Raw genomic sequence first — 26,994 nt, 5'->3', positions numbered from 1 at the left:
AATATTTCATAATTTGTACAATCCGACCCCCCAAACATGAAAAGAGCTGAAGTAAGTTAAAGAGAAAACAAATAACGCACACCATAACCTTCTAAACAATTATATGTAGCGATTTTAATACTGTAGGGGTTTGTTTGACTGTATTTTATTTTTTGTACAAAATCACGATCGTTCCTCAATTGCACGAGAGTAAGCTGCTAAAGTTACTAATTTGCAATATACAACTACGAAGTTCTTACCTGTGTGTTATGACGTTTAGGTTGAAGCAACAATCCAAAATCGTAAAGAGAAGGCAAAATATGCGTTGTTTGTGGAAAAATGATCTTAAGTTAAAAAGTTTTTCTTAAATGTCTGTGGCGTCCTCGAGTGGCGAGCTTCGAGATTGCATCATTAGAAAATTGCGTTGTATGAGTCCAAAAGATGGAATACATTTTCCCAAGAGATCGATTCCGTACGCATTACAAACCGAACCATTCCGGTGGTTGGACCATTTTTCCTGCCGACCAAAATCCGCGCTGGAGCGAACACCACAATGTTGCGCAACATCAACTGGCAAATGTAATGAAAGCGGAACGAACCTCATTATTGTGTGCTTTACGGACCATTTATCATTTCGGACAAATATCAGTGCAGCGCGATCCGATCTTGAAGCAACACCGTTACTACATAAGAGATCCAGTAAACAAAGCATTTGAATTCGGCACTTAAGTAATAACATTGCTACGAGATCTAGTGAGAAGCATTACAATTTCTCCATTATTAACTGATCAAACAGCGCTGATGTGGAAACCAGGAGAAACATTGTTCCATGAATGAACTAGTTATAGGTTTTAAGTCCGCAGATCATTCACCATGGATTTAATGTAGTAACACTAACTTGTAACCATGGAAGTTTGGCAGAAATATTAAAATGCTTTCAAGCAGGTCACACATCTTTTTCCAGCACTTCAAAACTCAAATGTTATATGTTATTTAAATTTTATTTTTAATGTGATGACCAAAACATTATTTGTTCTTCCTTCAAAGATTACCCCCATTTATAAAACTAAAAGTTAAAAATAATTTTTCTATTAACCTGTTAACCTTCAAGGCCACTTTTGAAAAATCCCCAGAAATGGCATACCCAAACTTAAACAGATACAGTTCATGAACCCTTTGCACTAAAAGCACAAGTATGATCTCATTTGAAAGCTGACACCTAGTAGTTTATTGTAAATGTAGAAATAATTATTGTCATAATGAAAAAAAAATGTTTAAATAGCTTCAAAGTTTTGTAAAGTTATTAGAAATTTACTTTTATGAAACATCTTCATAAAAATAAAATTGAAGTTGGCCCTGGAGGAATCTAGAAATGCACTGCAGCTAAAGCCATATGTGTGACCATTTTATATTTAAAATCTGAAAATGATAAGTCTAAAACTCTGTATTTAGTTAAATGTTTTTCAAGATCATGTCAAATTACTTTATTTTGATTAGACTCTAAAATGCAAACTGATGTTTAGTCATCTTCTGAGTCATCTAATCAGTCTATTGTCTCTATTATTTTGTGGTGCAAACGAGCCCCATTCAGAGTCAGTCTCTCCCTGCACACATTTACACCTCTGCAGACTGGTTATGGCTCTGAATATGCATTTCTTTTGTCTGCATTATAGCTACTAACGACTGGCTATTCACAGGCTATTCATAGGGTTTCAAACCCTAATTTCTTCTATCAAAGTTCTCACTAAATATTTGAAACTGGTATCAAATGCACTGAAACATTTCAGTAAGCATTCCTATTTAGAAAAAAATCATAAAACAATAACTGCTGGTGGCAGGTGCACCTGGGCTAGCTAGCATGTTAGCTTAGCACACCATCAATACACGACCATTTATGAGATTAAAACCATGTTTGTGCTCCAAACTTACTTTATAACGCAAGTCGAGTGTTTTAAATAATCTTCTGTGATCTAATTTGGCTTCAGATAAAAAAAAATCCGACAGAAAATGTATTATTTATAGTGTTCTGCACGATGATGAAATCTATATCGATTAGCATTACATTATAAATATAATCTATTATTATGAAATACCTGGCATGGCTTGAAGAACACAGGTAACTCAAATATCATTGCAATCATGTTTATTGTCTTCAAAACATCTTTATCTGCATGTTACAGCGATCTCTGTCAGCTACTTTCTGTATCAGTGACGTCCTGGAATGTCACATGACTATGGGTCTTCTTCGTGATCCATATATGGACTGTTATTGTGCATATAGCGCCCTCAGGCTATTGGTATGAATTGAAAACACAGCACATCTCAGTAAGAAGCGATCATAATGATTACATCGACACATTTGGGTATAAATTCAACAAATATTATTCCTGTCTATAGAAATATGATGTGAATCTATGAGAATATATCAATATTTCTCCAAGTCTGCACATTTTTGAGCTAAAGCCCTGAGGGACGATGTTTTGCGAATCGCTGTCATGACGACAGCTTGGAGTGTTTTTTATGAATGGACCAGCTGACGCTCATAATTCATATTAAAGGTATCGACTCATTTTTTCATTTCATAACTCCTGACACAAATTAAGACATAACTGTCACTATAAGTTTCTCAGAATACAATAGTGGTCAAATACTGAATCTTGAGTATTATATATTTTTAATGATGTATAGTTTGTCAAGGTATAACATTAAATCTGATAGTAAATTTGAACTAAATTAAAAAAAAAACGCTTCAGTGCGCCGACGCTCTGGAAACGGTTAACAGGTTAATAAATAGGACATTTCTATGGCATTTCTTTATTTTTGCTGTATCGAAAACGTACCGAACCGTGACACCACTGTATCGTATCAAAACAAACCGTGAATTTTGTGAACCGTTACACCCCTATTAAAAATATAAAAGAACAATAAAGACTTTGAATAATAAACGACTATTGAATAATATTTTATTATTTTAAAAAGTTTAGGAGTCTTTAAATCAATAATGTCTCATATCTTTATGTACTAGTAATTCTATACAATAATAGGTCAAATGCAGCAAGTCAAAAGACCAACTGGACCCTCTTTACCAGTTTGCACACATTTCTTTGAAGGATTGCAAAAATATCGTATGAATATCGATATCGAGATATTCATTTTTGTCAATATCTCCCACCCCTAATTGCGAGTCAGGCAGATAGTACTAGGACGACTTTCTCCATCTAAAGAGCATTTTATTGCACACAAATATTTCAATAGTTGGCGTTATATCAGTATTTTTGCACTGGTAGAGAAATAAATATTATATCTGACCTCGAAGCATATGGACATTGACTAAAATTCATAGTACAGTTTGTTATTTTGATGTCCTATTCTGTTCTATTTCATGGATTTTACAAACTCAAATCCCATTTTACCAAATCATGAGAGTGGTGTAGTACAGTTGAAGTTACCATCTACCATTTTGAGTTTGTGCAAAGCGGCCCACGTTAGCGAGTACAGGAAATGAGAGATCTTATATTGTGACACGGTGGTTTCCGGTACACGCACACATTATGAGAGAAAAACAAACTCTCAGACAGCAAAACAATCATTCTGCCTTGTCCTGTGTCGTGGACCCCAAACTGCAGGGCAAATGTGTGTCTTTTGTCCACAGATATTCACTATAGCCACCAACTGGATGGACCCATGATACGTTGAGGATCTCATCAGGTCTTGAGTGATTGAAACTGCATTTGTGTTTGTAGTAGCCTGAAGCCAACAGCAGAGAAAGATTGACTGATTTTTAAAGGGCAGGCCCAGCTGTGCGCTGTTCCCTTTACTCTCTGGGCTGCCACTATGAGGCAGCTCTGTTCAGCTTTAATGTCTCCTTTATCTGCATGAACAAAATGTAAACCTGTTTTTTTTGTGTGTTTTTTTTTTATTAAATGAAGAGGTCTTGTTTATACACAGACTTGAATCTGTAGATATGTAACGTAGTATTAGTTAACCCCAAAATTCTGTCATCGCTTACACACCCTCATGTTGTTTCAAACCTGTATTACTTTCTTTGGTGGAACACAAAAGGAGAAATGAATGGAAGCCAAAGCTATCACGTTTAAAAAAAAGTATGCTAAAGTACCTTGAAAGTAGTCCGTTTCTCTTGTACTAGGCTATCTTCCATGTCTTTTGAAGCTACGATAGCTTTGTGTGACGAACAGGCTGTAATATTTACGACTTTAAGTCATTATGCAAAATGCAGTTTTGAGAACTGTCAAATGATTAATTGAAAGAAATCAACTCAAATGAAAGATTCGTTCACAAATTGGACATTGCTACTTCTCATAAAGGAAAACCAGGGCAGATGGCAGGATGTTAAGTAAATAATGCCTGTTTTTTATACTAAAGTACCATGTTTTTAAAAAAAAAAAAAATTTTTTTAACTTGATGAACAACAGGCCTCATTTAGTGTCATTTATTTGTGAAGGGATGGCAAGTGTATACTCAAATTCTTATTTTTTGTGTTACTCTGAGGGAATGAAATGAGGCTGAGTTAAAAAGCTGAAATACCCATACTCCTTAAGGCTGATTTATACTTCTGCGTCGGACCTACGCTGGAGCCTCTATGCTATACACTACGCGTTGGTTTTCATTTATACTTCTGCGTCGTTGTCCGCGTTGACGCGCAATTACACATGCAGAGGGAGCATGTGAAACCCGAGGAAGGGGTTCTAGCAGACCAATCACAGCGTTTTCGTCCGCGTAGAATTGATGCTTTGTTACATTTTTGGAGAGGTGCACGTCAGGATACGCCGAAGGGTACGCGCGCTACACACAGCCTACGACGTAGCTTCGGTGTGAGTTTGACGCAGAAGTATAAATTGGACTTTAGTTTCTGGTGCTTTTCTACCGTCTATTGCACTCCATTGCATGTTTATTCTGTGATCTCTCCTCCATCCATCCTAACTTCTACCCCAAAGTTAATTGCAAATGGTTTAATTTGCTCGTACCCACTGCTCCACCGGTTTTCTCTGTTTGAGTATGCATCTTAACCATTAGTGTAGGAACGGTAAATCAGCTCTCAGATGAATATTTCAGGGCATCCTTTTAAACATCAGCACTGCTTTGAAACTGCCAGAAGCTTTTTCCATCCTCCCTGTTGCCCTTTGGACTGCGGGATACAACAGCCCACCATCTCTTGTGTCTTATTGGTGATGGCAGAGTATCTCCCTGGAAACCATGTAAAGGTGTGTGTTTTTGTTTTTTTGCTTTTCACCTTTAGATGTCTACTATGCTCTGGCCGTCTGGCGCTCATTCTGAGCTCATGTCCACGACCTTTCAGAGCTACCGTTTTTATGTTGCAGTCGGAAGTGTGTTAGTATTACCTGCACTTCGTACGAAAGACTACTGCACATAAAATTGATGCTTGGTAGTTTGTGGAGTGCAAGTGTGGGTTAAATTGAGTCTGTGCTGCTTTTTGAACCATTTTTAAAGATCCCATGAAATCGCTTGATTCCCCCGCTTTGGATTTAAAAGGTTAAGGTTAATGATTAATCGGTTAATTGACCTTCATTTGAACAACGATCGATTACGGGAATTTAATTAACATCCTTTATTATTATTATTATTATTATTATTATTATTATTAATAAATAATAATAAACAAAACAATATTGAATTATTATTACTATTATTATTATTATTACTGTGACAAACGTGACCCTGGATCACAAAACCAGTCACAAGTCGCGCAGGTTTATTTGTGGCAATAGCCAACAATACATTGTATGGGTCAAAATTATCGATTTTTCTTTTATGCCAAAAGTCATTTGGCTATTAAGTAAAGATTATGTTCCAAGATATTTTGTAAATTTACTACCTTAAAAATATATATAACAATTATTTTTGTGAGTGAATGCAGCACACTGGCAAACATAAATGTACAGCTTAAAAGGCGATTTTCTCAATGTTTCGAGGTTGTTTTTTTTGCACCCTCAGTTTACAGATTTTCAAATAGTTGTATCCCGGACACATTGTCCTATCCTAACAAACCATACATTAATGGAAAGCTTATTTATTCAGCTTTCAGATGATGTATACATCTCAATTAAAAAAAAAAAAAGACCCATGTGACCCAATAAGAAAGCGCCACAGCAGGTTTACATTTATAAGTATGCCCATTTTTCCCCCTTATTTGTAGGCGAGACGAAATTCACTATTCGATGATCCTTTATTCATAATGTTTATTTTAACTACTAATTATCTAGCCATGTTCCCAGATAATGTAGCCTATACTGTGCATATGTCAAAAATATGGTAGAATGTCCCATATTTATTTCATGAGATCTTTTTTTTTTTTTTTTTTTTCGCCTGATAAGGTAGTTATACCTACAGCGGAGGTTTATTTCTCTCTGTATGGCTCACTATCATCTGTACCTGGCAGCGCCCGCAGTGCCTGGCCCATAATGAAAAGGCTCCTCTGTGAAGGGTGTGTGTGTGTGTGTGTTTGTGTGCCTATGTGAATGTGTGTGGCACAGTGATTGAATAAAACTGTTAAATGTGTTGCGTCTTTCTGAGGCCTGTTTCTCTTCTGTAATGAAATATGCAAGTCATCATAGCTGTGGTTCAGGTCACATACCCTTCCCCGAGGGTTTGTCTGTATTTTTGTGCTGGTGTGGATCAAGGCTAATGAATGTTATGTTGCACACACTTGCTGGTTTATTAGTGTGACTCATCACTATTTTGACATCATAGAACCGCCATGTCAATCCCCACACCAATCGGATAAAGTTTTACTTCACATTGTTTGACAGTAAAGAGATTATTGCTAAAGCTAAAGTCCTTGTTGCTCTATCACTTATTCCCGCGTGGTCAAATTACAGTGCCAGAAGCTTCTAGAAGCAACGGCACAAATAATGGTACTCATTTACTGCTTGTAGGGCCCAATATATGTATGGAGCCCAAGCAAGCATTTTATAGATGTGGCAGTACTTCAGCAATCAGCTTTTTACAATTTGGCCATGCTTATTTTTCTTCAGCGTCGGAGCCATAAAAAATGGTTTACATGTCAGGCTGCTGTTAAACCGATAGTCACTAACGCCCAGAGAGCAAGCAGATCTCGGAATTATAGATACTTGTTTTGTTTTATTTTATTTTATATATTTAGAAGGGATTCAAAAGAGAAAATAATTGAGACTAACTCTAAATTAAGCTGTTTTTTCTCTTTCTCTCAGCAAGAACTTTGCCAGAATAATCAACTCAGGGTTCAAAATTTCTTTACTGCCTCACCTATTAGTTGGCAGTTGAATGGCCATTAATTTTTCTAACTGGCCATGTAATATTTGGCATTAAATGGATTACTTGGCTGTTATTTTCCCTTACATTTGTGTGACAAACATTGATTGCAGGTTATAGGGATGTAACGGTATGAAAATTTCATATCACGATTATTGTGACCAAAATTATCACGATTATCAATATTATCACGGTTTTGTTAAAATGAGATGAAAAGGCTCAAAAAGAACTTATACGTACACTGAAAACATTTCAACAAGTTTTATATTTGGAGATCAACAAACAACAAATAAAATTAGCAGCTCTATGCATTTTTTTAAGCATAAACATTAAATATATGACCGTCATCAATAGCAACGCATTATAAAACAGGGCACATCTCTTCTATCACCGCGGACATACTCGGTTTCATTAAAATGCTATTATAAATTAGGTTAGTGGATAATTATGCAGTAAATGTTATAATAGTAAAAAAAAAAACATTTAGTTTGGAACAAATAAAAGGTAAAATGTTCCACATTACTATTTGTATTGTTATAAAATACATTGATGAAAAACAAAAATGTATTTACATATAGCTTACTATAAAATGAAAAGACTATTATTTTAATATAGCACAGCTTTTTCATGAGGCAACAATATTTGATAGATGGGACAGAACAAGACCATTAATAATCTTAATCTTTCATTGGGCAAAAAGTATTATAGACCCAATATAAAAGGTTTCAATATAGAGCGCCAGAACAGCTTATGCACATCCCGTGCGCAGAATGATGCGCTTGAAGCAACATGGAGTCATTGCACGCAGCGCTTCGCATTGAAAAGTTCAGAAAACAAGCGGGAGAGAATGTCTATTGATGCTTATTGTATCATATCTATGCAACAGTTTATTGAACCTTTTCTTTTAACAGCTGTAAATTTCAGTTACTGTGCACGTGATGCACAATTCATAGTGCTCTCTACTCAAGTGTGATCTGACACCCGAGAGAAAGACACATGATTTAGAAACAGAAATAAACTCCTGCGAGATACAGTACTTTTATAAAAAACCATAACCTTTGTCTACAAATAAAGTATAATAATGTTTCCTCGTGTTACTATTGTAACCGAACGCAATGCGCTATTTGAATGCTGAATGGAGAATTCAATTCAATTCAAATTTATTTGTATAGCGCTTTTCACAGTACACATTGTCTCAAAGCAGCTTTACAGAAAGTGCATTTCGGAAAGGTACATAGAAAAATACAGTTAGTTAATCATGTATTAATTTATGGCATAACATATCGCCGGCTTTGAGTCGTCTCTTCACAGGCGTCGAGTCGTCTCTTCACAGGCGTTGGGGCATCTAAAGTCTCCGTGAGAGGCTGGATAATGACTGAGTACAGTGAGGAGAGATACATTTCCATTAACTTCAATTAACGATTTCAATATTAATTTGTAACTCACATTAAGCTATCAAATGGCTTCAGAAGTTTTGGAATCTAGTGCACAAAAACGTAATGGTGCTTTACAATATTTTTTATATGTTTAGTGGGGCTGAAGAATAACAGAGAATAGTACGTACAATATCGAACGTCACTGACAAGCTGCAACCACGCGGGGAGCATTTCTGGGTGAGATGAATCTCCCGAGTTCGGTCACACTCACTGTCTTTTACAAAAGAACAATGTTTCATGCTGCGGCGGAGCCAGACTGATGCTGCCTGGACAGGATTTACCGCGAGTTTTAAAAATCGCGATAATCGAACACGCTTTTCAAGATAATTACATTTTAAATGATAATACTAACCATCAGGATATTTTATCGTGGTTTATCATGAAACCGGTAAACGTTCCGTCCCTAGCAGGTTATTGTCACTCATAGCATCGCATATAACGCAAGTTAGTTTTAGTACCTCAGTGGCACATTGTGATTGTTTCTGTTTTCTATTTTTATATATTTTAAAATGTGATTATTTTTTATATAATATATAAAATATATAATATAATATAATAGTAATATAATATATAAAAAAAAACATTTCAAAATATTTGGAAAAAAACTGATTTCAAAATATATATATATTATTTATATATATATATATATATATATAAAATTTTTTTTTTTTTTTTTTTTGAAATGTGTTTTTTTTCCAAATATTTTGAATTTTTTTTTTTCAAATATATTTTAAAATGTGATTTATTCCTGTGATGGCAAAGCAAAATTTTCAGCATCATTAAAGTCTTCATTGTCAAAAACTTCTTAAACTCATTACCTTCGCCACTGCGTCGGCGCACTGAAGCGTTTTTTTTTTTTTTTTAGTTCAAATTTACTATCAGATTTAATGTTATACCTTGACAAACTATACATCATTAAAAAGATATAAGACTCAAGATTCAGTATTTGTCCACTATTGTATTCTGAGAAACTTATAGTGACAGTTATGTCTTAATTTGTGTCAGGAGTTATGAAATGAAAAAATGAGTCGATACCTTTAATATGAATTATGAGTGTCAGCTGGTCCATTCATAAAAAACACTCCGTGTGTCGTTATGACAGCGATTCACAAAACAACGTCCCTCAGGGCTTTAGCTCAAAAATGTGCAGACTTGGAGAAATATTGATATATTCTCATAGATTCACATCATATTTCTATAGACAGGAATAATATTTATTGAATTTATACCCAAATGCGTCGATGTAATCATTATGATCGCTTCTTACTGAGATGTGCTGTGTTTTCAATTCATACCAATAGCCTGAGGGCGCTATATGCACAATAACAGTCCATATATGGATCACGAAGAAGACCCATAGTCATGTGACATTCCAGGACGTCACCGATACAGAAAGTAGATGACAGAGATCGCTGTAGCATGCAGATAAAGATGTTTTGAAGACAATAAACATGATTGCAATGATATTTGAGTTACCTGTGTTCTTCAAGCCATGCCAGGTATTTCATAATAATAGATTATATTTATAATGTTATGCTAATCGATATAGATTTCATCATCGTGCAGAACACTATAAATAATAAATTTTCTGTCTGATTTTTTTTATCTGAAGCCAAATTAGATCACAGAAGATTATTTAAAACACTCGACTTGCGTTATAAAGTAAGTTTGGAGCACAAACATGGTTTTAATCTCATAAATGGTCGTGTATGGATGGTGTGCTAAGCTAACATGCTTGCTAGCCCAGGTGCACCTGCCACCAGCAGTTATTGTTTTATTAGTTATTGTTCAGTGCATTTGATACCAGTTTCAAATATTTACTGAGAACTTTGATAAAAGAAATTTGGGTTTGAAACCCTAGGAATAGCCTGTGAATAGCCAGTCGTTAGTAGCTATAATGCAGACAAAATAAATGCATATTTAGGGCCATAACCAGTCTGGAGAGGTGTAAATGTGTGCAGGGGAGACTGACACTGAATGGGGCTCGTTTGCACCACAAAACAATAGAGACAATAGACTGAAAAGATTACTCAGAAGATGAATAAACATCAGTTTGCATTTTAGAGTCTAATAATTTGACATGATCTTGAAAAACATTTAACTAAATACAGAGTTTTAGACTTATCATTTTCAGATTTTAAATATAAAATGGTCACACATATGGCTTTAGCTGCAATGCATTTCTAGATTGCTCCAGGGCCAACTTCAATTTTATTTTCATGAAGATGTTTCATAAAAATAAATTTCTAATAACTTTATAAAACTTTGAAGCTATTTTAAAAAAATGTTTTTCATTATGACAATAATTAATTCTACATTGACATTAAACTACCAGGTGTCAGCTTTCAAATGAGATCATACTTGTGATTTTAGTGCAAAAGGTTCATGAACTGTATCTGTTTCAGTTTCGGTATAATGTCATTTCTGGGGATTTTTCAAAAGTGGGCTTGCAGCTTAACAGGTTAATATATTAAATGTTTGTTTAAAAGAATAGCATTTATGTGAAGCAGAATTTTTTTGAAACGGACACTTTTACTGTATTTATGGTTGCTTTTGATCAATTTAATGAATTCTTGCTGAATAAGTTCTTTTAATTTTTCAAAAAAATTATACTGACCCCAAACTTTTGAATGATATTGTATATTTCTGTAATATACATTTTGCTTGGCTCTAAAATATTCAGATGCACTTTGTGTAATCTTTTTAAAGTTTGTTTTTATCCTTATCCAGTGCCATGAACAACTGGAAAAGTATGTAAATGTATTGGTCAAAATTCCAGATGTATTGACACATGACATTTTGAAACTTTGATAAGCTTCTTTATTGTTCTAGGGATGCTCATAATTAACCAGTTAACCGTAAAGTAACAGTAAGAATTTTAAATGATTAATACTATCGGTTGAGCTTTTGGAAAAAAAAAAACATAAGTTGTATAAGTCACATTTTATTACATGAATGTAAAATACCGCTAAGCCTAAATAAATCAAAATGTTTGCAAACATTAGAAACATAGCTATATGTTGTTTTAGTTCCCCTCACTCCACAATAAATCCTTTAAATTAACTGTATTCAGAACAGAATAAGAATGAAAAATAAAAGCAGCTATATAAACTTCAGGCCAAAACGAATTTGTTTAAAGCGAAACTGAAACCGTAAGCCTGTAAGACTTTCTTCTGCAGAGCATGAGAACATACATAGAATAATAAGAATGTTGTTGTTTGGACCCCTTTGACTTTAATTGTATGGACAAAATCAGACAGAAACATGAAGCAGTTCTTTGAGTTTTTGTGCTGAAGTCAATTTTTCGATAACTCTGCTTAGTCTCTTCCTTAGTTAATAATATCTTATGTCAGCAGTTTGTGCTGTGTTGGTCTTGAAGTTGACTTGTAATCCTAAACATGTTTAAAGCACTTAATCCTAAACCTGCGGAAAGACTTCAGTCCCGGGATGAGTTCTGTGTGTGCGTGTTTGATCGGGAAGCAGCAGTAATGCCCTGCAGATAATCTTATTGTTTTTGAACATTGTCAAGGGACCACAATACAAATTCCTGAGTTGCTGAGCTGTGCTGATGAGGAAACACTGAGTCTCTGCTCTCGTCCAGCTCTGGCTTTTGATCGCTACACTGGCTCTGATTCAGCTCAGAGAGACTGATTGGACCTGACTGCATAAGGAACTGTTTCCAAGAGGAGATCCTCTTGCTGTGTCTGAAACACTGGATGAACATCATATCTCTCTGCTGAAAGGTGTCCTTGTGCTTTTTGAGAGCGTCACTGTGTACAGCTTTGTAGTCTTGAACACATTGACGAACATTAGCATGGTTCTCGAAACTGTGAGAGTCACTTGAGTCATATTCTTCCATGCAACTTTTTGTTTTTCTCACTGCAAATATTGGCCAGTGTTCCCTAAGCTGTTGGAAGCTCACAGCCACATGTGGTTGTGTTTTGCTGGCTGCTTGAGTAACTTAACGGAGTAATTGAGGTTTTTTTTCAAAATAATGAAATGTGCGTGTCTATATAAAACTCATAAGAGTTCAATGCCTTTAAACCAATTAATTGTTTATTGTCCCTTCTGTTAAATACATATTCTTTTGGAAAATAATCTAGCCTTTTTTTAAACTTTAGTGTGAAGATGTTCTAATTTGATTATATCAGCGTTTGGCAACCTTATGGCAAAGGCATGATCAGAGGAATGATTACCTCAAAATATACGTCCGTATGCAAGTTCAAAGGACATTATTTAAATTAAATCTTTAGCTAATGTCACATGCCTGATTATCCCACGCCTGCCATAGGTTGCTGACCCCTTGACTATATTAACAAACTCTGAAGTTGTCGGTTCTCAGCTTCTTCTATAAGGTATCTTATTTTGATGCATTACAACATATTGAATAGGGCTGCAATAAGCAATTCATTTAATAATCGATTAATCAGTAGGCTTTGATTATTCCGCTTTTGCAATCAGTTTGAATGTTGAGTTATACCTATTCTAACTAATAAAGAAAACAAGGAAATCACTGCAGATTAAAAAAAAAAATGTTTATGTAATTTTAATGAACTTCAAACACACCAGTCCAACTGCTAAAATGACTTGCACTGTTTTTATTAGGCCTATGCATTGACACAAATCTGACGATTCGATTTCTATTCATAGCCTTGCAATTCGATTCCGATAATATAGATTCAGTCTGATTTGGATATATCAGGTACAGTACATGTACATTTTTCTCAAGGAAATAAAATCTCTCAACTAATGCAGTAAACTATACAGGGATCCAGTCAGCTGGTGCATTACTATAACATTGAAGGTTAAAATTAACACGTATTAGAAGTAAAATTAACAATGCAGATTTATTTTTTATAACCATCTTTGATCATATTTACCAAGGGGGCAAATAATTCTGACCAGCACTGTATGTGTTAGAGTTGTCAAAAAGTACCGACTTCGGTACCAACTCTAATATGTTTTTATATAGTTGTCTGGCTTGTGCATGAGATATTATATAAAATATGCTTCATCATTATATTTAATTTATTATTAATAGTATTGAAATTGATGTATATACAAACACATTTATCTGGTGGTTCTGCTTGTGCATCAGTGACTGAAACATTACTCTTGTGCTAGCTCATCGTTGGTGGTTCAAGGTTTCTGTTTCTCATAGGCCGTGAGTGATTGCTTTTTTGATCAGAGAGTTTTTGATGTCACACCAGCAGGTGTTTGGTGCATCACAGACGTACACATTTCTAAATGGAGCGTCTGATTCCTCCTTTAGGGGTTTGATCAAGCTGGTTCATATCTGATCACCAGAGTGTGTTCGTCTGGTCTAAATGCTTCCTTGATCGGCAGCACACACATCTGTGGTGTGAAATGAAATCCTCTCTCTGTCCCTCACATTGTAACATTTGTAACATCCAGGCTCACATGAAGACCTTGTGACTTGGTGGGCTTTATTCTGGAATCTGATTATTTTGTTTTAATAGCTTCATACATAGTGTGTGTGTATAAGCTAATTGACCGTGGTGTGTTGCCTGGTAACAGTGGAACTTTATTGAAGCTTTTATTTTATGTACATCATTACTAGGGATGTGCAAAACTACAAATGTCCATACTTGACTAGTCAGTATTCAAATACCCTGTAAAATTAGGCTGTTTATGTCCACCAGACACATTTCTTTATATGGATGCTAAATTCCGTCCTTAATGGCATTTAGGCAAAACCTGAATGCTGAATGATATGCTTCAAATGTATCCCCAGTTCATAAATGTAACATTATTGTGGGTGAGAAACCTTGTTCACAGCAACCTACAGTTTCTGCTGTAAAGCATTTAGTTTTTAGTAAAGTGTTCCTTTAACAGGAACATTGTTCACAGCAGACAATTTGACATCTGTCAGTGATGGTCTGTTGTCTGAATTTGTACAAAAGGAATGCTTTGACTGTGGTAGCCGTGCTTGTTTTCTCCATGAGGGTTTTAACTCCTTAACATACTATAGCATTGCAAGATAATGCAACATATGAGAGGGTGCATCTTTGTTATTTGAGAATTGTGTCTCGGTTGTTCTAGAGTTAACATCTAGTTAACCCTGCTGGCTCACCTTTAAGGCTTGTTAGCTCTAGTCTTTATTTAGCCATTTTTTATGAGTCATAGTCAACAAGTCCTACCTCATGTACTTTCCACTTTTCCTTAAAACACTCGCACATTACCAGTGTACTGATTAAACTGCACTTAGTACCTTGAGCTTGAACCTGGTGTTCTTTCTTTAACCCAGCATGGTTACTTAAGCATAGTGCTGACTGAGGACAGGTGAAAGTCTGATTAAAACAGATGTAGCAGTATTAGGGCTGCACGATATTGGGGAAAAAAACTGACATTGTGATATTTTGTGATAATTAATAATTTGTACATACAATTTTTACATAAAATAATTTTTAATTATTTACATACAATCTGTCAGTTCATCTCCGAAGTTGTCTTCTCTTTAGAAACAGATCACAGATCTCTTATGTTGGTGTGATGTAAGGTTGTTCCTGCCCTGGTAGTGCATTCAGTAGGAGTTGAAGCATGCCAAGCAGCTGTGTCACTTTCCCACCCTGAACTCCAAACATCTGGAGCTGCTTACAGCACAGCTGATGGCCCTGGATATCTGCACCCACACCCATTGCATAACGGTTCACACTTGCTCTCTCTCTCTCTCTCTCTCTCTCTCTCTCTCTCTCTCTCTCTCTCTCTCTCTCTCTCTCTCTCCCCCTCTCTCTCTCTCCCCCCCCCCTCTCTCTCTCTCTCTCTCTCTCACATATCTACACTCACTTGTTCCTACATGCTTGCTTTTTTAACCAGTTTATTACTTCTCTCTTTCCCTTTTCTCTTCTCACTCTTTTATGTACAAACTCAAGAATTCCACATGGGTTTCACCTCTCGTTTCATTGGCTCCTCCCTGCCTGGCATAAGTTCCTGTTTACATTTTTGTTCCGTTCACCTTCAAATACAGTCAAAGATCCACAACAAGGCCAAACACTCATCGTTTCTGTAAACTAGATTTAAGCATTCCAGAAGTTTTAAAAGCTGAATGTTCAGAGTTTCCACTCTTTTTAACTGATGAATGTACATGACTTTTCCAGTAATTTGGGATTTACTGGATAAGGGTTAAGGATAGGGAAACATTAAAATAATGTTTTACTTTCAATTTCTACCCAATAAAAACATATTTAACTAGAAAATGTATATTGATTATTTCTGTTACAAATGGCCATGGAGTTTTATGATTTTATTAAAATACATAACATTCCCAGTTGTTGAATTTTGGCTAATTTTGCTTTCTCATATATTTACAGTTGTGTAAATAAGAAACCATTTTTAGTCATCTTAAGTTTGGTGAACCAGTGATTTAGACTAACATCATCACTTAAAATAGTCATAGCAAATTTTTTGGAGATCTGTTATAAATGTAGCAAAACCATTGCATGTTTCAGATCTATTCAGGTTGGAAGCTTAAACTGAATAATTCAGCTGTGGTATAACTCAGCGTATAAGCCACTTGCCTCACAGACCTGAGAAGTGTGTGTGTATATAGAATATATATATATATATATATAGAAAGCTTGAAATGTCTACTTTTTAAAAAAAAATCTAAAAGAAATGGGCTACTCACTGCTTGTTTTGACTAATCTGTATGAAGTGTCAATTTCGCTTTATAGGCATGTTCACTGTGAAGATAACGAGTCAGCATCGCCAACTTTATCTTTGCCACCAAAAAAAATGTGTTTATTAATAAACAATTAAAATGTATCATGCTGCATAATCATTACTTTTGCCTGTTCTTTGTGGCAAGCTTTATGCATGCGCTTGAGATGCGGGATTGGCAATATATTACGATAACACTCATTATGGTTTACTATTCTCTCCCATATATATTTAAGTAATTAAATTAATATAAATATGTCATTAGAGTAATGGCTTAAATTAACTACTACTAGTCGACTTGAAAAAAACTTAAGTCATGCACGGGCAGCCCTACTTATTTCACATATTTTCTAACCAGCATGTCACTGCGGGCATTCTGAGCGAGCGGCGCCAAGTCTTCATAAAGACGGTCTTGCTCTGGAGGAAATATCACCACTCCGCTCACATGCTCTGGTATGAGACAATATGTATCAATATGTGTCTGAGAGTTGATTGACTTCTTTTAGATGCGTTATTGGCATCGCCAACCTCTGGTTACATGAACGCGCCACCACCGCATCAGAACCGAAAACATGGGGATTTTTTTTTTAAAGACAATAATCGCACAACCTATTCGTTATTCTATAATAAAATCAACTAATCGAATATTCGAAAATCGTGACTCATCCCTAGCCCTGATATATTGAAGGGCCGGTTAATGTAACATTTATTGTAATGTGTTTATGTGAAGTTTGTTTTAAGTTCACTTAAATTTAAGTTGTTTTTTAATGCCTAATTCATTTTAAAAATGGATAGCTTTCAATTATACTGTAATGCTGAATGCCTATAGTTAATTGCTAAAATTGAGAAAAAAATCAACTTCATAGTGGTGATACTGGCCTACTTTGAAAAAATAAATGCCATTTAAACAAACATTTAAATTGTAGGCTAATGTATTTTTCTACATTAATTTGGAGATTAAATGTGAAATTATTACAATATAAAAAGTATATTAAAACAACTTTGTTGTTTGGTACAATAAATTGCGATTAATCACAGGAAAATGTGTGATTAATTACATTGATTTTAATGAATTAACAGCAATACATAGTAAACCAAATTCAGCATTGTATTGACCATCACTATGTACAAATTATTCTCGTTTATATAACTGGTTATAGGTGTCGTTTGTTCAAGTGGCTGCGTGTTTAACGTCAACCTAAATGCAAAACAACCTGTTTATGCAAAACAAATCTCAACATGCAAGAGTTTACATGTAAGCTGTATCAGTTACTGAAACTCCAGATGGCTCAGTTTTTTCACTAGAAATATTAAGCATTTAGGGTTATATGATGCAGTCATCATTTCTGTACTTGTGCAGCTGTGATCACTGATTAGCTGATCATGACCTACTCCGAACTGTAGTTTTACCTGTGGAGATTATATTCTTGTAGGAACCTGTGATTTGTTATTTTGAGTTTTTTATATAATGCGACAAGTGAATATGAAGTTCAAAGTGCTTAGACAAAGGGCAATTAAAGCTGCTGTAGGTAACTTTTGTAAAAAAAAAAAAAAAAAAAAAAAAACTTTTTTACATATTTGTTAAAACTGTCATTATGTCCTGACAGTAGAATATGAGACAGATAATCTGTGAAAAAAGAGTGGTCCTATTGCCATTTGCGGAAATACACCGCTCCCGGTCAGAAACAACCAATCAGAGCCAGGAGGAATGTCTTAGCAGTGTCAATCACGCTCGTGTACACGCTGATCACCCCTCTCTTGCACAGCGCGAGCGCGTACCGTCGTTCAAACTCAAGATTGTCGGTGTGCTGCAGCTGTGCTAATGGCGGAGAAACAACCTAAACTGACAATTTCTCGAGTGGCACCTGCTCATGAAACAAAGAGGTAAAAGGAAGAAGGCAGATGACAATAAACAAGCGATAAAGAAAGAATTAGACAGAGCCCATTGACTCGGTGTCAAAACTCTAGCCGCATAATGTAGATAAAATGTCACGTACTGTGCTAAGCAACAATTGAAACCTGCTAATTCACTGGCTTATGTTAGTGAAATAATGTACTAGCAAACCTTTTCTAGCATTACATATCGCTAGAATAATTACTTGCATACTGTAACGTTAGTTACCGTTATATTAACATTATCTTACTAGCTATTTATAACTCATAGAAAGAGTGCAATCTTATAAAGTTACATGTATTGCAAAATACATAATGATCTGTGGACCAAGTTTGTAGTCAAAGTATGGGCAGGCCATAGTCAATGTAAAGCATATTGTTGAAGTTTCGTCCCTATTAGTGAATGTGCCATAACTGTATAATCCGCCGTCATCGGTGGCCCTGATTAATAGCCTGCGCCTTCATGGCAGGCTCCGCTGTGGGGGAGGGCTGTAGCGCAGCAGAGAGCAAGGGGGTGGGACCTGTAAGTTGTGCTTGTTCAAATTTTCAGGCTAAGTCAACGTTTTCTTAACTCCCTACTGCAGCTTTAAATGTTTATTGTTAATCAGGAATGTTCAAACGCTAATCCGAGACTGTTTTGATGTTCCATATTTACTGAAGTTAAACATCTGCACAGCAAACTAACATCAGTTCTTTTGTTAGTGTCAGCGTGTGTGTTGTGGTCAACAAGGAAACATGGTTATTATCAGAACCTCCAGATTCTCCTCTATCAGTACTAACATACTGATACCATGCATGACTTGTGTTATTTACGAGTTCACAGCGCTATCTAGCAAACCACAGCCTCCTTCACACACAGAGCAGTGGGGGGATATATGGGAGAGGGTTTGGGCATCTGGTCAGTACTATGGAAATTTGCTGACTTACAATAATGCACTGGGATGATATGGGCACATGCTTCCTGTGTGAGAGACCAGGCCCACCATCTACACATGCCACACATTCCCGTGTGTAAAGCCGACTGCTCTGAGTTTATGTATGCACTTGAGAATTCGGAAATATGGTAAATAGGCATGTGCCGGTATCAAATTTCCATGCTGCGATTAATTGATTAAGCTTTTATCAGGGTATACGGTATTATCACAATATTTAAATTGCACAAGAGAAACAGATGGATGGATGGGGGATGAGGTGTAAAAAAAAACACTTGCATCACAATAGGTGTAATTTTAATTGTCAAAACATTTGGTAACTAAACAGAATTTTATTAAGTTTAGTGACAACATGTTACAATGTTTACATGGTACAATGACTGGTAGGCTACTGTTTGTATTATTGCTTAACAAAATTTCAGTTTAATTCTTGATTTGATTTCAATCTTGATTCAATATTGATTAGGTAGGCTACAGTAGATGACCTTCATGTTAATTTTTCTCAAGAAAAAATATATCTCACATAATACTGTAAACATACAGAGAGCCCTATCAGCTGGTATTAAAGGTTAAAAATAACAAATTAAATATAATGCGGTTTTCATTATAATAACAATTATGTAATGACACAAGTAAAAATATAATAAATATGTAATATAGTGCACATATTTAGCAAAATACTCCTCTCTATAGCTATTTTTTTCTAGTCAACTAACGTGCTGGTCATTAAATGGGTTTCCTGAGGTAAATGTAACTTTCTGTGACAGTATTGTTCTCCTGCAGTTTTATGATGGACAGAACCTGAGAGCTGAGAATTTTTTTCATATCAAAAGTAACCTGCTCTGTCTAGTCTGTCAGTGTCCTCTTTGCGATTTTTCTCTGCGTGAAAAAATTGATGTGTGGCTTGAGAGCGTGTGAACAGTAGGGCTGGGAAAAAAAATCGATTTGATTTAAAAATCGAGTTGGTAGGTCAAATCGATTCATATTTTCAAAAAATTGATTTTTTAGATTTCTAAAAAATTTGGATGTTTAACAATCTTTGTTGCACACTGCACAGTGACTTTTCAGTTAGAGAAAGGGTTTGCCTTTGCAATTTTGTTTATGTTGATGCACTTTAATTAAATACAATAAATATATATTTTTAAAATATATTTACAGTTCGCAGTTATTTTGTTGTAAATCGAAGGGGGGGGGGGGATCGAATCGTAAATCGAGTTTTTTTATTTAAAAAAATCGCAGATTTTCGCAAAATTTGCTAATTTTTTTAGGGGGAAAAATCGCCCAGCTCTAGTGAACAGTGTCGATTGCCTGAGTTTTGGTAGCCCTGACTTTCAGAAGGGGGATAAATCGTCAGGCGCGTTCCTTCTGCCATGCTTCTTCTCCGTGTGAGGATTGTTTACATTAGACTAGACTAGAGTGCGCACTGCTATGCGTACAGTTCTTATATATGTGGGGATTGTTTACATCAGAGTGCGCACGTGCGCAGCATATACGCTGTGTTTTATTAAGCGGTTTATGGAAAATAAGCTAATGCGCGTTCTAAAAATCTAAATTTGAATCTATTATTTTTCACTGTATTTTGAAGTAAATTCCGCGATAACAATATCGTGCATATTCATTACCGCGATTTATCACATTACTGAATACCGGCACATGTCTAATGGTAAAACATGTTAGAATATGGTCCTGTTGTTGGTTGCTGAATAGTCAAATTAGTAGGGCTGTGAATCTTTGGGTAGGCAGCGAATCGATTCGATTCACGATTCATAGGTTTTCAATTCGATTCAAGAACGATTTTTGCAAATTCAGAAAGATTCGATTCGATGCGATTCGATGCGATCCACATTAAAGTTCGATGCGATTCGATTAATTCGATTCGATTCCTTATTTTTTCTATGCATTAATAGGATTATTTAAATGCTTCCCCCAATGGGTCTAAGTCAGGGTGTGAATTACACAGTGGTCTTCGGGGGTTAGAGAGTGGGGACAAAAAAAAAAACGACATTTTGTCTATTGTTAATGTTAGTTCATGGTAGTTTTTAATTAATTTATTATTATAAAAAATATTTCCAAAGCCTATAAATTATCATTTGTAGAAATGTAAGCCAATATTTAAAAAGCATGATGATCTAACAATACTTTTAAAGCCTAACTATTTTGTATGATATGTTAATGGATACACAACCTTAAAGTGTTCCTGGTACATCCTTCCATTGTGAGACTAAAAATACCATGACCTTTCCCACTAAACCTTAACTAACTTTTCCTCTTGGAATAGTAAGTATTCATCATGGAATACTCTTTGTTCTCTTTATACTGAACATTTTCCTATGATTCGAGAGAAAACGCGCCGGGTGTCTACTTTTGCTATAGGCTAGTAACGATTACGAATGCAACTTTAATGCGCATCTGATTGATGGATAAACCACGCGCTTTTATTTCAGTGTAATTAATATTGTAGTTATTTCAGCAGTTTCCTTCGTACATTCAGTTTAATGACATAAAGTTAAATTTCATTCATGATTCATAGGAAGCGTGTGTATTTTAGGTCTATTTGCGTCTGCTCTTTCCATGTAATAAATGCGCACCCTTGAATAAGTGGGTTTTTACTTCAGCTGCTCAGGACGGGTATGACCCATTTCCGTAAAACTTCAGTATCTTATCTTAAAGAAAATAACGGCGACGTTTCCACGCAACGAACGCGTTGTTTCATAGCAGTGTCATGGCAGCTTTATCAATGGCTTTGGCGGTTTGACTCAAGACTTGCTTTCTCGATAGAAAGCTGTCACCTGCTCATGTGAACATCAGTGGCTGTCCTGAGGAGAGCTCAAACATGGACTGCTCAAAAATCTGTAGATGAGAGCTATATGGGACCGAGCGCGAGCGAAATCCAGTGAAAGATGGTAAAGAGTGCAGCAAGTATCTGTGAAGGAGAGCTGGGATGACGCCAAATGACGTCACACAAGTAACGCCTCCATTAATTCACGCATGTAGTCATTTAATGTTTGCATATTGTAAAGCACTGAATCGCTATAGAATCGCGAATTATTCGATTCTTAGCATTTTAAATTGATTATTGACCGAAATAAACGATTCACGATTCAAAATACATGTTTCAAGATCGATGCATATGCATCGTCACGATTTGTAATCTACATTTGTTTGTTACATATTTGAAAATTAATTTTTGTATAGTGTGGCTGTGACTTGTTGGAATCTTAAAGATCAGTATTTTACACGTGTGAAACAGTTCAAATAAATCATTTTTAAAAAGTACTAAAGGATGATTTGTTTTTTGAAATACAGAAATAGACATGATTAAAGACTGTTTTGGGAATGATATTTTTAGTCATTGGACGTAATACCGTGTTAAATTAGTTTTCGTCCCCATACAACTCCCAAACAATACGATAAAAGCTATTTAATCATGCATAAAAGCTATATTCATGCTTTAAACTTGGCATGCCTTTTTTATTTTCTCTTTTTTTCATTCTCTCTTTCCTCTTATTTTTCTCCCTGTCTGCCTCCTACCAGTCATGTGACCCTGAAGGGGGCGGGACTCACTCTCTCTCTTTTTATCTCAACTCTTTGTTCTCCAGACGACGCCCAAATCGTGTCTGCAGTAGATTGCCTCTATCCCTGGCCTTGAAGACAGCTTTCATTCTGCCCTTCACACACTCACATTTTCTCACAATGATTACTTATGTAGGCTGCACTAAAAATGAGTTGCATCTTTGAGCATGCCCAACTGTTTTGCCAGTTCTTTCTCCTTTTTTTCCATCTTTCTGAGCCCCCATAACTAAATGATTGTGCTTGGATTCTCAAGGTTGTTGATGCTTGCACGCATGCAGGTGTGTGCATTCAGTCTTCTCGTCTCAGCTGTCTTCATGTTACCCACGTAATGATCACCGCAGGCTTGATTTCCTGTGTTTTCATTTAGTTCCTCCACCTCGTTCTGTCATTTCCTGAAAAAACAGGGTGTGCTTGCATGCGCACGCTTGTGTGTATGTGTCAGAGGCAAAGGAATTCATCATGAAGGCAATGATGTTGATAAGAGTCCAGCTTGAAAATGCACTAGGTTTGTTATGGTACCAGGATTTCAGTTGCAAAATCAGTATCAAATAATACATTTACTTTGTATTTTGGTTAAAACTATTAACAAAATAAATGAAAGCAGGGCCACGTAGCCTCCCTCCCTCACCTACACTACTGGTCTTTTTTTCTTAACACTTAGATACATCATGTAACCAGTACTTTCATTTACTTTATCCTGTAGACATTTTGAACATTAAAATCCAAATGAAACTTTTCATTAGTTTAAAAGGTGACTAGCTTAAATAGCCTATTTTACTTCACTACCCTCCAGGGATGTGCAGAGAGTTAATCGGGGCTGTGTGTGTGTGTGTGTGTGTGTGTGTGTGTGTGTGTGTGTGTGTGTGTGTGTGTGTGTGTGTGTGTGTGTGTGTGTGTGTGTGGGTGTGTGTGGGTGTGTGTGGGGGTGTGTGGGGGTGTGTGGGTGTGTGTGGGGGTGTGTGGGGGTGTGGGTGGGGGTGGGGGTGGGGGTGTGTGTTTGGGTGTGTGTGCGTGCAATTTTATGTTTTTGCACGAAGTCTTATGCTCATCTAGCCTGCATTTATTTAATCAAAAATACAGAAAAAGCAGTAGCCTAATATTGTGAAATATTATTACGTTCGTTTTAACTTTTTATTAATCAAAGAATCTTTAAAAAAGAAAAGCGCATCATATTAGAATGATTTCTGAAGGATAATGTGACACTGAAGCCCCACAACGTGACAAAGCCCCCCCTCTCTGCACGTGTCTGCTAACCTCAGCTCCTTCATGGTCCCCATCTGCCTTTCTCTTCACCAACCCGTTCAGTAGACTCATCTGAAAAATTAAATATGATTTAACTATCAGGACTATGAGCAATAGGTGATACTTCCTCGTCCTCATGGAGAGCGCAGTTCGTACCGCTTTCTCCTTTCCACAAGCGCTTGCTCTCCCGTGGCGTCTGTCGTTGCTATGCAACCATGAACAGGTTGTTCTTGTTGCTTCTATTATGAAGCGCACATGCCGCATTTGAAATAATTTGCACGCGCAAAAAAACACGCTATGTGAATGGCCCCTTACGGCAACGTGACATTAGCCTAATCGAAAATATTTCCATATGTGGCTCTTTCCTCCTTTCTTGTCAACAAGTGGATTCAGAGCCACCACATGCAGCGCCGGCAGTCGCCATGTCTCGGTGTTTTTAGGTGTGGAAGTGAATGTCGTGATATTACTGATCATGGAAGAGAGCCGCTGCTGAATACATTGTAGGGGACACACTGCCTTCAGTCTTTTGTGCATTAAATGTACGCACATGAACAATATGTTGCTGGTTGCACTTCACTCAATGGTCACTAGTGCTGGGCGGTATACCGGTTCATACCGAATACCGGTGTTTATTCTTGTTATATGCATTTTTTATATACCGCAATACCAGTGTTTGTCACTTAAACAACGTTCAGAATGCGCCGCGACACTGTTTGAGAGAGTCCTTTTCACTGTTGCACTGTGGTGAGGGCACAGCTGTGTGTGTTACTAAGCGTGACGTTATGGATAGGTTAAACTATATTAGTGTTTCCCATACATTGGTTCACAATATCAACACTGCCCGCCACAAATTAATTTTCCAAAAGGGTTTGTCATCGTTGAATAAACATGAACACTGCGCGTTTCAAAGTCAAAACGCGGCGTGTGTGTTTTTATATGAATGTATTTTTGAAGGGAACTGACTGTCTTAAGAAATGTTCCGATGTTATTTTAATTTAATCTTTCTTTATCTTTCCTGATAAAGCAGCGTTTATGAGCACTGTCTGCTTTGTGTACAGCTGTTAGCGGGGAAACCGCTATTTCTGCCGCTCCTAAAGCGCCGACTTCTGGCTCCTCTTTGTAAACAGCATTATTTTGTGGGGCCTTGCAAACCTGTATTAATACTAGTGTGGATTTTTTCTACAATATTCATTCATGACAGTAAAATAGGGCATTCTAAGTCAATCTACTGCATTATTTCCTCTCTCAATCAGTAGAAAATGTGGTTAACACCCAGTCATGCTTGAAAAAAAATACTGTCATATACTGTGAAAATGGTATCATTTTGAAAAATACCATGATATACATTTTTGGTCATACCACCCAGCACTAACGCCCACCAGTGTCTCTAATAACATGGGTTTCTGAATTCTACTTGTTGCCTTTTTAAATAATATCTTCAGTTGTATAATAATGAGCAAAAAGACAAGCTGCATAAAAAAAAGACCAGATTTCCAATTTAGTAATCGCTGCTTGATATTTTCTTTTATCAACAATGGTATGTGTGTATTTATTCATTTATTTATTCTTTTTATTTTTTTATTTTTACGTGTATTAATTTATCTATTATTAGTAATATTGAAGAGCATGCCACTAGCAAATGCTTAGGTTAATGGGTTCGATTCCCAGGGAATGCATGAACTGATTAAATGTATACCTTGATTGCAATATAACCTAAGTAGATTTAGATCAGCAATTTTACAACAGTTCTATAAAAGTTTTTTTTAAACTTTATAAAATATATTTTTAATGATGAATAAGTGTAGCAATAATGCTAGTTTTTTTTTATAATACTGTCAACAATATATTTTTTTATAGTTAGAAATGTATATTTAGTGTGTTTTTGTACTAAAATACGCTGTGGTGATCACAATCTTTTCACACATTTCTGTACTGCTTGAGTTGACGAAATCCCCAAGGACTGTGTGTGTTACAGAGAGATACTCAGTAGTGTTTTCTGACCTTGAGGTGGGACGCCCCTGTCCTTCCACGTTCGTGCTTGAGTTGGTCTGTGATTGTTCCCTAGCTGAAGTGCTAATGTTATCATGGTTTGTTCTATACAGGGCTCGCAGTTTGTAAGAACCATCAGAGAAAGGCTCTTTAGGTATATATGTCTCCCTTCATTACTGTTGATCATCACCTCGGTCTCACTACACTTGGGGATATTTAAGTGGTTGCTCTCCACTCGCAAGCTATGATTTTAACCCTCTGAGGCTCGCTTTTTTTCTTATCAGTGCAAAAGAAACTCAAAATACAATGTTGATTTTGATCTTACATGTTAAGTGTTGTACATCATTAGATCCTGATAAGTGTTTATTTTTTTTTTTTTATAAAAAATATTTATTATTTAATTTTTTTAAAATAAGCTTTTTCTTTTTCCTTCACTTTCATCTCTTAAGTCTCTCTTTCTCTCTCTCTCTCTCTCTCTCTCTCTCTCTCTCTCTCTCTCTCTCTCTCTCTCTCTCTCTCTCTCTCTCTCTGATTCAGGAAAATCTTGACTCATGTTATTGTGTTTCAGATGAAAAGGATTTCTTACCATGTTTTGCAATCTTTTTATTTTCAGTTATGTGCACTGACTTTACTCTGTTTATGTTGCCTCACTGCATGAGCTTAGAGACCAGAGGTTATGCAAGATTGTACTGGGGCTAATGTAAAGAGATCAGAGGTCAATTCAGTGCATTTTTGAAATGGTGCTTGACCCTATGTTATTATTTATTTATTTGTATTCGTGACTAAATTACAGTTTAATGGGAACAGATCAAGTGAATTTTCGAATGGTCTGTGTCAAATGGCTTGCTAAATTCTCAAACACACATACAAACAGCTTGAGGAAGTTTTGGATTTAACTGATGTTCTTGGTTAACTTCCTGTCATATTTTGTTTCTCGGTTTTGTTTTCTCACTTTCTTGTCACCATGTGCTGTGGAGAGGCGATCAGACAAAGGTTACTTG

At 36.0% G+C, this 26,994-nt stretch overlaps 1 protein-coding gene across 2 annotated transcripts in view; it reads left to right on the top strand.

Moving 5' to 3' along the window:
• Positions 1-26,994, top strand: part of kansl1b (KAT8 regulatory NSL complex subunit 1b) — an 82,844-nt gene that overhangs the window by 42,550 nt on the left and 13,300 nt on the right. The gene's annotated exons all lie outside the window — the stretch shown is intronic.

This window comes from Siphateles boraxobius, unplaced genomic scaffold (assembly GCF_051911475.1).
Source record: "Siphateles boraxobius isolate OS27281-9 unplaced genomic scaffold, OSU_SipBor_1 66, whole genome shotgun sequence".
NCBI lineage: Eukaryota > Metazoa > Chordata > Actinopteri > Cypriniformes > Leuciscidae > Siphateles > Siphateles boraxobius.
Note: the sequence above shows the minus strand (reverse complement) of the source record. Positions and strands in the feature narration are given on the sequence as shown.